This window comes from Centruroides sculpturatus, unplaced genomic scaffold (genome assembly GCF_000671375.1).
Source record: "Centruroides sculpturatus isolate CEXI.00-Female unplaced genomic scaffold, Cexi_2.0 scaffold46, whole genome shotgun sequence".
In the NCBI taxonomy this organism is placed as follows: Eukaryota; Metazoa; Arthropoda; class Arachnida; order Scorpiones; family Buthidae; genus Centruroides; species Centruroides sculpturatus.
Genome location: NW_019384418.1, coordinates 658,099 through 673,199, shown reverse-complemented (window position 1 = coordinate 673,199; position 15,101 = coordinate 658,099). Strand labels below are relative to the sequence as shown.

Sequence of the window (15,101 nt, the reverse complement as noted above, 5' to 3'; positions counted from 1 at the left end):
GAATTACGATTCCCAATAATTTACACAGTCAGTAAGTCAATTTAACATTAAGAAGCATGGCTCAGTTTTATCAATCATCAAAGTTATATATTGTACTAACTGTTGATAATATACTTTCATTTTCTGTCAATATTCGTTATTTTGTGGCTTTTTAAAGCAGGATGTATATGTTAAACAAAGTGTGCTTCAAACAATCAAGTTGATTGCTAAGGCCATTCATCCAAATCTAGTGTTTCCATCACGCCGGTTTTTAAATTCATGGTCCGGATTAATTATTAAGTTGTCCGGTTTTTGTAGAAATTGTGAAATTATGATGAAACAAAATTAATTTATAAAATTATTTGCGAGTATTTTATTTTAACGGTTAAACACTAACTTCACACCCCACCCAAATTTATCTCCATCTTATTTCTAGGCTAAGAGTGACAAAAAATGTACTTTTAAATAAATTTAAAATATAATTAAAAACTGCAACCCGGCATTGTGACCATGTCACGATAAATAATTTCTCGTTTAAATTTAATATTGTTTTTATCGTTCCCAATTTTTCAATCTGATGCCTTATTAATGACACAATTTTAATGAACATTATTATTAGATATATTATGAATAAATTTATGTAATCATTTTTCTCATTTTAACTATGAAATAGGTTAAATATTTGGGTTATTTCCATATTTGTTCGTCTGAAAAAATAGATTCAACAAGTGTTTAAATTCATTGTAAAGCAATTAAATTTTTTTATTCAAGTTTTGTACAAGATTACTGACAATGTCGCTGCTATTTTTTCTATTGCTTTGAAGATTTAGTCCAGTTTTTAATATGATTTCGAGATATTTTCATATAAAACTTATTGTTTTTCCTCTATATTAATTAAGGTAATAAGCAACAATAACCTAATATAAATTATAAACTAATTTTGTGTGTATTTGCTACTGTTTGAGATGACAATGAACTCAATACTAGATGATTCTTACTTTTATATGAATGAACTGTATTTAAAGATATATTTTAATCATTAATAAATTTTAGATGGAAAGCAATCAGATGTGTATTTAAAATGAATAAAATATTTCTCAACTAATTAAAGCTGGATTTTTAAAATTATCAAAAAGAATGGAATGTAGTACATCTATTATTTATGCTACGAACATCATTTATTTTTTCGTTTAGAAATTAAAGGAGACATTTAAAGAAAAATAAATAAGTTGTCAATTAATCAATATTTATTTAAAAGTAATGCTAGAAGAATAATAGCCTATATTTCAATAGAAATTCCGAACATTGTTTTTACGGGTAAGGTTCCAGATCTTGATAATGGCATTTAGTAGCATTTGATGCCGTCGGTTGTTCACTAGAAAGGTTTAAGATAATTAATTTCAAAATATTTAAGTAATTATTATCAGATTAATCGTTTCGATACTCACCTATTGGAAGAAGTGTTGTCTGTTTGGGTGCAATTTATGCACTTTTGTCGGCCTACATCGAAGTAAAGCACTTCTACGATAGCAGGAATACCACAGGAATTTCCTCGTTTACAGTTTTAAGACATTGGCGAAATTGCCGGTCACATTCGCAAGACAGTCTAATAAAACAAAAGAAATATTGATTTAATCATAGTGGCATTATTATAAATTTCATTTTAAATGTAATTATTAATTTACGTGAATGTTATCTAAATAGAAATATATGTGTACACAAATATGCATATTTCCATTTAGATTTTGAGAAAAATTTCAATTAAATGTTTCTAAAAGAAAAATTTAATTAATTCAAATTTTTCAAAGGATAGTAATTTTAATATTTATAATTTATATTTTTGGATACGAAATTAATTATGCTTTTAGCGTTAACGATACAAAAAATATTTAAGAATTTACCGGCTAGTAAGACCGTTGTTGGTTAAGTTATATTTGGTTTCTCCAGGTTTAATCACTACCGGACATTTATCGTGCTGTCAACAGCAGGAGTCAGTTTTTTTGAATATACCCAGATCCGAGTCATTTTTTGCTCTTCTTCCCGGTCCACACCATTTAGTTCCTAAGAATTATACTAATTTTTAGGCTACAAACTTTATTAAAATTCAATATGTCAAAAATATTTGGCAGTTTCATACCTGGAAATATGAATACTCCTTGCAATGGATTACTAACATTAACTCCTGTAGGTAAAATATTGCTGATCAGATTACTAATACTTAAACTGTGAGTATTCGGAGTATTGTTAACACAATGTAAGTTTGCATTCAGTAGATTAACAATATTGGAACTGAATAATTAAATCATAAATTATTATCAGATTAATCGTTTCGATACTCACCTATTGGAAGAAGTGTTGTCTGTTTGGGTGCAATTTATGCACTTTTGTCGGCCTACATCGAAGTAAAGCACTTCTACGATAGCAGGAATACCACATTCTTCCTCGTTTACAGTTTTAAGACATTGGCGAAATTGCCGGTCACATTCGCAAGACAGTCTAATAAAACAAAAGAAATATTGATTTAATCATAGTGGCATTATTATAAATTTCATTTTAAATGTAATTATTAATTTACGTGAATGTTATCTAAATAGAAATATATGTGTACACAAATATGCATATTTCCATTTAGATTTTGAGAAAAATTTCAATTAAATGTTTCTAAAAGAAAAATTTAATTAATTCAAATTTTTCAAAGGATAATAATTTTAATATTTATAATTTATATTTTTGGATACGAAATTAATTATGCTTTTAGCGTTAACGATACAAAAAATATTTAAGAATTTACCGGCTAGTAAGACCGTTGTTGGTTAAGTTATATTTGGTTTCTCCAGGTTTAATCACTACCGGACATTTATCGTGCTGTCAACAGCAGGAGTCAGTTTTTTTGAATATACCCAGATCCGAGTCATTTTTTGCTCTTCTTCCCGGTCCACACCATTTAGTTCCTAAGAATTATACTAATTTTTAGGCTACAAACTTTATTAAAATTCAATATGTCAAAAATATTTGGCAGTTTCATACCTGGAAATATGAATACTCCTTGCAATGGATTACTAACATTAACTCCTGTAGGTAAAATATTGCTGATCAGATTACTAATACTTAAACTGTGAGTATTCGGAGTATTGTTAACACAATGTAAGTTTGCATTCAGTAGATTAACAATATTGGAACTGAATAATAAAATCATAAATTAGTATGAGATTAATTTTAAAACTATTGATAATTAACATACCTATTAATGAAAATTATGCATTCTTTCGTTTTATTGATATTTAAACACAATAATATCTTATCTTTGGATTTATGAGTGTTCAAGGAATCATTGTCCACCTGACTTGAATAAAGTGGAAACAGCGTTGCATATATCGAAATCAATAATAGATTAATCGGTGTCTTCATCATACTGAAAAATTCTGAAAGATGTAATTATTAATTTAATTGCAATTTAATTGCGATTAATGTTGGTATGAGTATAACATTGTATAAATATATAAAAGTAACTTAAATTAATAAAAGTTAAAACGTATCACATAGATCTAACAATTTCGGATCCAATTTCATTTATATGACTTTCCCGCCAATGACCGCGAGGATAAACACTGGTAGGTCTAATTTTGGTTGCGATTTGCGTCTTATCGAGATGGCGACGTGGAGTTTTCAGGGCAGTTTTCACGTGTCTAACATTTAAATAGGGGTCATTTTTCCCATAGAAAGTCATCACAGGTGGAATCCCCTTCGCAAATCATAAAAGTGTTGGTTGCCTTATTTCATCAATACAATACAATCCATTTATTAACGAAATTTTGATTCTGGAAGTTTAGAACGGTATTTCGCAAAGTTGTTTTTAATGGCAGCTCATTATTTTTAGATAGAAATTTGGTAGAGGAGAAGGTGGTATTATGGAACACTGCGGGTATTATGGAACCACCCTATTTCAAACTGATAATAAAGGCGAACTGTAGCGGAATATGGCTGAACTGAACTAGGCAGACATCCATAGCAAGGGGAAAACCCGTTTTACTTCAGTTAAACAGTTGTCCGTATTTAATCAGCAAATTTGTTTTTTTCAAAATTCACAAGTTTTGAATGCTAAGTGAATTTAATTATTTTTAAAATATAAATCGTGTAGTTGTAGGTTCACTGGTGCATGTATTCCGTTCCAGAGACTTAGGGGTACATATTAATCTGTGTGATGTTCACGTTTTTTAAATTTTGGTCTTGACAGACATAAGTTAATTCGAGATGGCGATGCGTGAAATACGGACCCCATTGGTGCTTTTACAGTAATATGGAACTCAACTCCTCCGAACTTTCTATTTGCAAGCAGACATTCCTCCAGAGCAATTTGTGAAAAAGACACTAGGTAGAAAGCCAATTCTTCCTGAGAATATCGAAAAAGAGCTGCTGGAATATATATTGTTGATGGAGGTCATATTTTTCTATTATAAAAGCATTTTTGCGATAAAATACATTGGAGTAAATAATTTTGTAATTATTTAACATTTTTTGTCCTTTCCTATTTGTTTTTGGCTACATTAAAGCATTTTTTTGAAAATATACAGTAAGGTTCCATATTACCACCCGATTTTCTCTAAGCCTACTTTCGGACTTTTTGTACAAAAGCCTTCAAAAACCATACTTATAATTACACTAGCGAAAAATCCAATTAGGAACATTTAGTTTACTAGTTACCGGTACTTTTCGCACAAAAAATGTGGGTGTAGTTATGATACCTTGTTTACAATTCACTAAAATGTAATTGGGGTTCCATAATACCACCTTCTCCTCTACCATCCCAATTATTTTCTTTAGTATTTTTTTATTCTAATTATTCAATAATGGCGTGGTTTGAGGGTTGATTATTTCACTTTTACTATTTTATGCTATAATTTATTATTTTTTTTTAATTTTTCACTGACTCATAGTTTGTATATCAATGACTTAAAAGTGCTGAAACTGTAGCTGTAAAATGAAAGCACAGAAACTATACATAATACAGTCTCAGCAATTATCTTTTAGAACCAGCGCGTTATGTATTTGTTTAATAGCCAGAATTACAATGAACATACAATGATATGTTAAAATAGTCAGTCATAAGTCTTGAGCTACAGGATATTGTGTAAAGAACCATTAGGAGATTGTAGAAAAAGTATCAGGCGGTACACAGTGTATTGGTTATACGATACTTCATTTCGGATCTGCAATACTTTCATACGAAAACTAAATGCACATAATTCATACGTATGCGTGGTCGAATTACTTTCAACTAATATAAGCCCAGCTGCATAGTTCTATAATCAACCGGTATGTTGTGAGGATTGAACTTGTTTTTGTTTAATTGATTAGTTAAATATTTGATTCAAACAGAACCAACAACAGACTTACCATATGTTTATTCAACAATTAAAAACTTCTCACCGTGTAAAACTCCAGTAAACATGTCGATAACGAAAAACAAAATGTTGTCATCAGCTGGTTTCAATTTAAAACCTTTTTAACTGACACATAACGAAAAATCCAGCAACGAGTTACTTAACTTTTCCAACAACATTTAAAACTGCGTGTGGCGCCATCTGTTAAGATATTTTACTTACAAGTTTTTATTTTTTAATGTTATAAAACGGCAAAAAGCTTAATGTTTAAGAACAGGAATGAGTTTTATATTAAAATATATATGTGTGTGTGTATGTGCGCGCGCTAATAACGAGTAAAATCGTCATAGTAGAATCATCGTAAAGTCCGACCTTACTCGAGATATGACACGCGACTCCCTCTATCTCCTCCCTCCTGACCTTTACCCACCAAAATTTAATACCATCAATCCCCCTAGTAAACAAACCTCCCTGAAAAATTTCTGAAATTTTCGACAAAAAGTACGGAATTATTAAGCTTCAAAATAGTGCCTTCCATACACTCACAGACAAAATAATATATATACATACAGGAAAAAAAATATTTGTTTTTTTGGCATTTCTCGACGTTTGAAGCTCTCCTGGGTCCCAAAATGTAAAAATGTTGGGAGAGTAATTTTTTTGACCGATCGCCATACTTTCCCTTTGTTATATATAATTGAGGTGAAAAAGTAATTTTAATGCATTATAAAATACGAGTATGTTTTATACATTATTATTATATATGTACTGTACATTACGTCGTTATAATGTACACGAGTTGTATAAACCTAAGTTTTTATGCTTCATATTTTAATATAAATTTTTCATGCTTTTTGAAAAAGTTTGTATAGAAATATCATTTCAATTCTGCACAAAATAGACAATCATCTTTGTAAAGACTCATACATCGATCTTATGAGTTGATTTTCACAAAAGGAAATACCAGAAACAACGAAAAAATCATACAATGATATTTTTTTATTTCTCCAAAATTTATGATCAATTCACTCGGGCCGCATTCCATTTTTCTGACTTAGGACATTCCGCTAAAATTCCGTAAGCCCTATGTCCAGGTTTAGTTAGAAATACTAATGCACTTGTCTTGTTTTAGAAAATGTACCAATCCATCTCTAAGGAAAGTCCCTTAGTTCAGATTTGTTTCGCTAATTTAATAATTATGACAGATGTAAAAAATGATTCGAATTGCTTAAATTGTCGTAGTTCATAATTTTGAATTTATTAAAACGTAGCTAAAAATAAAGACTTACAACTAAGACTGAGAAACTTTACAACTTACCGTGTCAAATGCAGAACTGGCATCGATATGAAAAATGGCGAAGTTAAATAGTTTCTGCTTTATTTACATTCTTTTATTTCGTAATTTCATTCGACTACAATTGGCTGCAGCCACGATTTATTAACAATGATGTAACCCGTATGGATAAAGGATGACAAACCTATGGCACGCGAGAAAAAATTATCTGGCACACATGGTATCATACGATTTCTTTTATTGTTAAAATTTATCTTAATTTTGAATTTTGTTGCCGGTTTATATTTATTTCTAATCACCCTTTTCTCAATCAGCTTCTTCACATTTATTATATAGAATATTCATTTGATTTCTTTTAATTAAAATCGTTATTCGAAGTCAAAAACTTCGACACGCATTAACATTTTTAAAGATAATAATACTTACAATATGCCACGCGGATTCAAAAAGGTTCAGCATCGTCGGTGTAGATGATATATTAACGGTTAATTAAGTTCGTTTTGACCTATTTGGACCGATAACATAAAATAATGATGATAAAATTAAGACAAATAGCCCAAACTGAATAAAAGCTGAAACGGTGATCACTATGAAAGTACAGTACCCTAGACAGATCGTCCAAGGTGTCCCATCAAACCAAATCAAACCATCTCAATATATAATACTAGACTTAATGGAATATTGGACTTAAAACGAAGAATAAGAATAAAATACAAAACTTTAATAACTTCCACTCAAAAATTATTAGTAATTAATCCTCCCCATTGACGAGATAACTCGTCAAGTTTACATAGCGTTACAGAAAACTCGGTCCTTTCGCCCCTAAAAAATTTTTTCTTCAATTTTTGGATGTTTTTTAGGTCTCCAAATTTTTTCAAAAATTTTTTTCCCGCGCGAAAAAATTTTATCGCGATTTTAATCTACCTTTAATGATGCATGATTAACAATTAATTGTTTTTTAATGGGATTTTTTTTAATCAAATTTCATTCATTGTTCTAAAGTTGTAGTGCACGGATTTTACTTCGGTAAAGTTATTTAAAGCTAGTTTCTGATATCAAAAACGACCTCCAATAGTTTTTTAATTTTTTAAATTAATATATTTTATTATATATACGTTTAATTAAGTCGGGGGGAGGTCGGAAATCGCAATAAAAATTTTAATTTTTTAAAAATATTAAAAAATATACGGCCAGCTAGTATTCACCCTACCTTAAACCCTTATCCTCCCGAGAATTCTATGAGAATGTCCCGGGAAATCCAACACCAGCTGTTCTCAAGGTCATCCAGCTGTAAACACAATTACTCATTGGTGTCAAATTTCACAGAAAGGGGAGACAATGGAAAATAAAATTTGAAGCTTTTTCTTCAAAATTAATGCATTTCTTTCGTTTTTTTTCAGTTTTAAGTATTTTTTATGTTTAATTATAATGTAATTAAAAATTGATCGGAAATTATGTGGAAATCAATTATACATGTAAGAATCTCTATCTAAAACTATAGGATTTCAAGATTGATTAGAAATTCTTAGTAGATTGTGATCTGATGAGTCTAAATGATCAATTGTTGCAGACAATTGTGTTAAGTCAGTGCAAACGTAATTTCATTCGATTACGATAGGCTGTAGGCCACGATTAAATATACAGTAGAGCATCGATTATCCGACTCAATTGGGGACTCAGATTGGTCGGATAACTGAAAAAATCGGATAACCGAAAAGAATAAAAAAATACATTATTAATATAGTATATTAGGATATTAGTATATCCCATGTAATTAATTTATTAGTATATCGCTATCAACCAACTTTGCGTTGAATTTTCATTGATGTTTAGCCTAACAAATTTTTTTCCAAAATAATAATCGTCGCTATTGTATCGTTAAAAATTATTTTTAAATTATTTTATTGCTTACAAAACAAACAACCACTCATAATTAGAAAATTAAGTTTAGTTTAAATACTGGCCTCCCTTCAATGGTCGAGCCGTTGATGCCAGCTAAAACACGCAAATATTTAACAAAAATAATATTAAAGTAGCCAAAACATAGCTAAATATTGTAATGCCACATCACTAGCGGACATTTGAAATTTACCGACTAGAACGGTCGGTTAACCGATGTGACGGTTAATCGGGGGTCGGATAATCGATGCTCTACTGTAGTTGAAAACGATTCCAAATTTTACAGATTATTAAATTTTGTTCGATAGCAAATCGGTATTTAGATAGTCAAAGTATCAAAGTGTATTCTGCGAACAAGTAATGAGAATTACGGACAGAATGACACGACGAGAAATCTTTACGGCAAAGTAGATGTTTAGCATGAAAGATACCGGCCATACACGAAGTGTTTAGCTGGCAGAAAAGAGGGTAAGGGAAAGGGGGAAGAAGGAGGGAGAGAAGATAGATAGTAAAGAAAGGTAATATCCCTCTAAACGGCGTGCATAAGGCTACAGTACCCTCTATGTTTGACGTCGGAGTGCAGTTTTTATGCTGCAAGGCCGTAGTCCCCCAAAGGGTCTGAAAGTAAACCTGAGTGTAGCGAACACCAATAATTGAGTGCCGCCACGAATAGCTAAGTGTAGAAGTTAGTGCCAAGTGGCTGTTAGTAGGAAGACTTATATCTACTTAACACTAATAAAACTGAACGCGATCGCGAATCTTAATACTACTTAACAGCTAGACAGACAGCGCGAAAAGGAAACGAACACAATGACAAACTAGACGAGACGAACTCCTAGACATGAAAACCGAGACAGAGACAAACGACTGACAATGTCGGTAGTATTTTCTCTATTGCTTTAACGATTTAATCTCTTTTTTAAATATACTTTCGAGATATTTTGCTATAAAACTTGGTTTTCTATGTTAGATTTAGATAATAAGAAAAAATGTAAATATATAACTACTTTTATTTGTATTTACTGCTGTTTGAGATGACAATGAATTCTATACTAGATTAATCTTATATGTAATTACTGAATTTACAGATATGTTTAATCATTAGCAAATTTTAGATGGAAAGCAATCAGATGTGTATTTAAAATGATTATATTTAAAAATATTTAGTTTATGAATAAAAGAAAATGACTAATTTGTTTGTTCAGTTGCAGGAATTTATCTCGTTTAAATTCAAACATGATTACACAACCTAAATGAATTTTTAACTTTTGTAGTACTTTCATAATATAAGTGCAATTTATATATTTTAGTTAACCAGTAGTTTCTTCAGGCCCTCTCAGTTTCTGTGGGCACTGAGAACCTGTTTTAATCATATGGATCGTGGGTTTGACCGGGTGTCCTTCATTGTAGGCCTGGTCAAACTCATGAAGCGTAAGATTAAATTAGGCCCTTTTAGTGAGAGACATATGTCTGCAAAAAATTCTTGTGGTATTGACCCCCCCTTATTCGATCCCGGGTTCTCCAGAGGGGCGCCATCCGACCGTCCTTCATATTTACTTTATAATTAAAACATCTGTTTAAACATAATAAATAATGTGAACATATTTGTACTTCTTGAATTACTGCGTATAATAATTTCAAAGGTATTTACGAATTTAATTACGTGTATGTTATATATTAATTTAAAATATAATATTAATGATTTAAACCTAAATATAATTTTTATTAAAGAAAATCAAAACCTTATTCTGTTAGATGCATGATCTTATAGTAAAGTGCATTGAGGCTCGTGTGATTTTTCCATGAAAATATTCATTTTTTAAATTATCATTATAAATTTTTATAGTTTTTTAAGTATCAACAGATACTGAATATTGGAAACTTTGGACATAGTAAAATAATTTAATCATGGGTTTGTGAGAATTGTCAAGTAAATTTATCTTAATTTCGGTCATGCCGGTCATCTATGTAACTCCATTCTGGGGAAAAATCCATAATGTTATATTCTTTCCAAAACTGCATCAAACATAGATTTAAAGAAAGTACACCTTTTTGCCACCTTTTGCTGATTGGTTTGTATTCGCAAATAATCGTATTATATACGAATCAATGAAATGCCGCGATAATTTAAATCAGTGTAAATTTCGAGGTTTTTTTCGGCTTCGAGCAGAACGAATTATATCGAATCAGCGTTAAGCGAGGCAGCTTTGTATTTCTGTAATACAGAAAATGTAACGTTGATTCTTATTTATAAAAATTAGCATAAATAACAATCATAAATTTATACCTGTACTGTACATTCTAACGCCATAATATTAAAATTAACAATTATGATTCTTCATTGTTGTATATTATAGACTTTTATCACAACAGAATTATGGCCGACAAGAAGTCGTGTCCACTCTGTAAATTAGAGAAGAAAGATTTTTCTAAATGTAATCACGGCAATCTAAGTCTAACCTTTGAAACCATTTGTCCCGAATGTAAACGTGAAAAACTAGAGAATTCGAAGATCGTTTGCGTGTTATGTGAGAAAAATGCCCAAATAAAATGCTGCATATGCGATGGCGAAGAAAAATTATTCTCGGATTCATCATCTAGTTCACCGGTGGTAAAAAACAATGGAGAATTATCTAAATCGGGTAAACCGTGTGATAAGAAAGTCTGTCTAATCGATATGGATGACGACGACGCTGATGAGGAAGAGGAGGAAGAGGAAAAGGAGAATAAATTATCTTTAGAAACAGCAGAAGGAACTGAAAAAATGCAGAAAGAAGAGGATGATGAAGATAAGACCAACGATTATAATAAAATATGTATAATTGACGATGAAGTTGAAGAAACTGATTTTATTCTCTCAACAGCCTGTCCATGTGCAGCTAAAAACTCAACTTTCGATAAATGCATGGACGAAAATGAAGTGGACCGAAGTTCTGAAGAATTAGATTATATCCAACACATTGATAAAAATATAATGGATGAATTATCGGAAAGATTAGAACCGAATTAAAATTCATCCTCTGTTACATAAAATTACATTGCAAAATTCAAATTTCATTCTTCGTAAATCAAGAATTATAATAATTATAAACGATCAAAATCTTATTCAAAATTATTTAAAAGTTTATCTTTTGTATCTAATATATTTATCATTAACAAAGTCTAATTGTTCAAAGAACAATTTTATATGATTTTAAACTCGTGTAAATATTTTATTCGTAAACTACCGAAATAAATAATTATTAAACCGTAGCAATCGTTTGTTATGAAAATTATACTTTGATATTTGTCAAATTTCTTACAATGCGAAAACTTTCTGCATTGTCCTCTGATAATTAAGGTTTTATTTATTTATTTCCCCTCCCCCGACCATCCGGATTAAGGTACAAGTATTTGTATTAACGTAAATTTTTTGAAAGTACATCTATCATATACTATTGTACAGTACTATTACAGTATATGCTATATACAGTACTAAAACAGAACACAATAAAGGGTGATTCAAAAGGTCTTACATAAACTATAAAGTTACGTCAGGAATTTAAAAATATACCATTTTGATCTAGGAATATTTGGTTGCAAACACCACTCGGAGTTTCTAGAAGTACGGGAAGAATAAAGCAGAAAGGAATATATATAAGGTATACAACATATTAAAACACTCGGGTGGCATTTCAGGCTATATGTTCCTAGGTAGAAATGGTTTGCTTTTATATTCCTAACTTATCTTTAAAGTTTGTGTAACACCTTCTGAATCGCCCTGTATACTATTTAAACGTTGAAGGAATTGAAACTAAGCTTATTTAAATAATAGTTTTATTTTTATTTTCCCAGCTGTTATATACAGTATAACAGAGGGAATGTATAGCAATCAGTCAAAAAATGACCCCGAGATTTCTTTTGGACGTAGGATACCTTGAAAGATCGAGAAAGGCAAAAAATTTCGGGGGTAATTTCTGTATGTAAGGATGTTAGTGTGGGGGGCACGATTTTGCTCACCAACTTCGGAGCTTAACAAGTCTTGTGCTTTATGTCGAAAATTTCTGAAATGTTGCGGGGCGGTTCGTTTATTATGGGAATTGATGCCGTTTAAATTTTGGTGGTTAAAGGTCGAGGGGTAGCAGATAATGGAGTCGTGTGTACCTCCAGTAGGGTCGGACTTAATGGCGATTTTACTCGTTGTTAGCATTTATATTTTTCTAAAAATCATTCCTAACCCCAAAATTAAGCTTTTATCATTTTATAATAGTTAAAAATGTAAAAAGTTTTTTAATAAAATAGGATAACAGATAGCGCCATCCAAACTTTAAATATTGCCTAGAAAATTGAGTAACTCGTTGCTAGATTATTATTTATATAATAAAAGACTTTATAGAAAAATCTAGCAAAAACCAAGACTTTTTGTTTGGGTTTTCGCTAAATTCATTGTCGCAGATGCAAAATTTGCAAATCTTTCATACGTTTCTGTTTACGAATTTCCACGGTTACATTAGGTCGATTATGAAATTCAACATCTGCTAAACTTTCCAACTTTTGTAAAATAAGCTATCCAGCTTACCAGCCTCAAACCAATTTATACCATAATATTATAACGAAATTATATTTAAAACCGAGACAAATATGCTTTATTTATTCATTTAACTTATATGTACATTATTTGGAAATTTGGATCTTAATTTTTCTTAATGTATCGACCTCCATCGCCTACACTGGTCAAAACAATTAAGGGAACAACAGATCTTGTGTAGAAATCCATTTATGGCGAACGATTCTGAATGTCAGATGATGTTGTTATTTGAAATACACTAAATTTAAGTTGAATGTTATGTTACTAGTGTGACCTAGCGTCCCCAATTTCCAGTGAATGTCCCGTTTTGCGTGTTTTTACTTTCTCGGCTTGTTATGTGTATAATATAGCACGAGAAGTATTTGAATCGTGTCAAATGTAACCTTCCGAGTTTTTCAAATTTCGACGTTTCGAGAAAGGTCGGTATCAACATTCAATTTGACGCTGCTTCTCGACATCAACCGGATGATATTTAACGAACGTTGGAACTTTCGTCCGTAATTCAATACATTATGCCTTCTCTCCAAGGAATTTCGATTGCCTTCGGGAGACATTTTTATTAACCGAAGTATTTTTCTTGGTGATTTTGTCATTTCTACCATCGTAAAGGTGAAAGTTCAACTTCGGTTTCATAAAATTTTTATTGTTCTGAATGCTAAACTTTTTCTTTGAACTGATATTAGCTAACTATTGGCACTAATCATTTTCTTTAAAGGTCCCTTTAAAGGAAGACTTTGTTCCTGATGATTGGACATGACCATGTGAAGAGGACTTTAGTTTCTTCTGGGTATTTTACATATATAAATAAATCATTTAGCAGAATTTGTGTTGCTTTTCTTAGAAAATCCATTCAAGCACACTGTTATGCGTTATGCCACTTAAAAGAGCAAGCATTAAAAAGTCACATACATCATTACTATCTTTTTCATCCAATCATAACACTCCATTTCATTTTACCAGTTACATAATTGTCAAATGTCACGTGACTGTCCTTAGGTTGCAAACACTCCTGGATTTCTTAAAATTTAGCAAAAAACTTTTTAATTCTCTGACTATCAAATGATCAACTTTTGAAATGTATAACAGATTATAGTATATGCAATAGCACAGACATTGGAGAGTGAAAAATGAAACATTGAAAATTTTTTACTCCTTGTCAACTTCTAGAATCAATTCTCAGGAGTTGGCAAGTTTATCTCCCTTCTATCAGTAGTAGTGGATGTCAATAAAATGTACTTCCTTGTGGCTTCCACATTCAAGGTTAACAGATAATTTGTTACTGTAGAATGTTTCTTCTTTCTTTTTTTTCAATTTTCTTCTCCCTGTAACCACTAAGAGGGCCTATTTGGCCAGACCTAAAATGGGACAGGGCCAAATATATCTGGACGGATCCACTCCCTGAAAAATTGTTAGGGTTTTAACTTGTCTGGATTGGATCCAACGTCCCCTAGGATAGGGAGTCTTCTTGACCGTTTAGCCACCTGGCTGTCATTTGCTGATGTGAATTTGTCATTTTCAATTTTTTAGGATCATATAACTATTTCAACAACATATCTTTTATAGAAAATTATTTATGTAGATTATTCAATTATGCTGATGATTGTTTCCCTCCAATTTACACAGACCAACCAGGAGTCTGTTCATTGAGACACCCTTTTCTGGATGAAAGTATTGCCAGCAAATTGGAAATAAAATAAACAAACAAGGTATGGATAGCTGACTATGCTTAGAAGGTCCCTCAATATGCAAAAACTTGATTGTATCTTCATAGAAGGATAGATTTACAAAATCCAGGACCACGATATATTCTTAAAATGACTAAAAATATTATTACAGTAGAACCTCGAAAACTCGGCCTAATGTGGACCGAAGGGTGGCCGAGTTTATGAAAATGCCGGGTTAACGGGAATGGGGTTAAAAAAAATAAGTACGAGTGTTTCCTCAGAAAATACTGTACTGTACTTGTATGTATTGTTTACTT

At 31.1% G+C, this 15,101-nt stretch overlaps 2 long non-coding RNA genes across 2 annotated transcripts; both read right to left on the bottom strand.

Annotated features, from left to right (window-relative positions):
* Positions 1 to 1,267: 1,267 nt before the first annotated feature.
* LOC111619275 lies at positions 1,268 to 6,804 on the bottom strand. Its single transcript, XR_002755718.1, has 6 exons — positions 6,679 to 6,804; positions 3,221 to 3,401; positions 3,007 to 3,158; positions 2,771 to 2,930; positions 2,320 to 2,475; positions 1,268 to 1,354 (listed from the first exon to the last, which is right to left on the bottom strand). It is a non-coding gene; the product is annotated as an uncharacterized LOC111619275 (long non-coding RNA).
* On the bottom strand, positions 1,529 to 2,262 carry LOC111619276. The gene is made up of 3 exons (XR_002755719.1): positions 2,117 to 2,262; positions 1,881 to 2,040; positions 1,529 to 1,585 (listed from the first exon to the last, which is right to left on the bottom strand). It is a non-coding gene; the product is annotated as an uncharacterized LOC111619276 (long non-coding RNA).
* Positions 6,805 to 15,101: the final 8,297 nt, after the last annotated feature.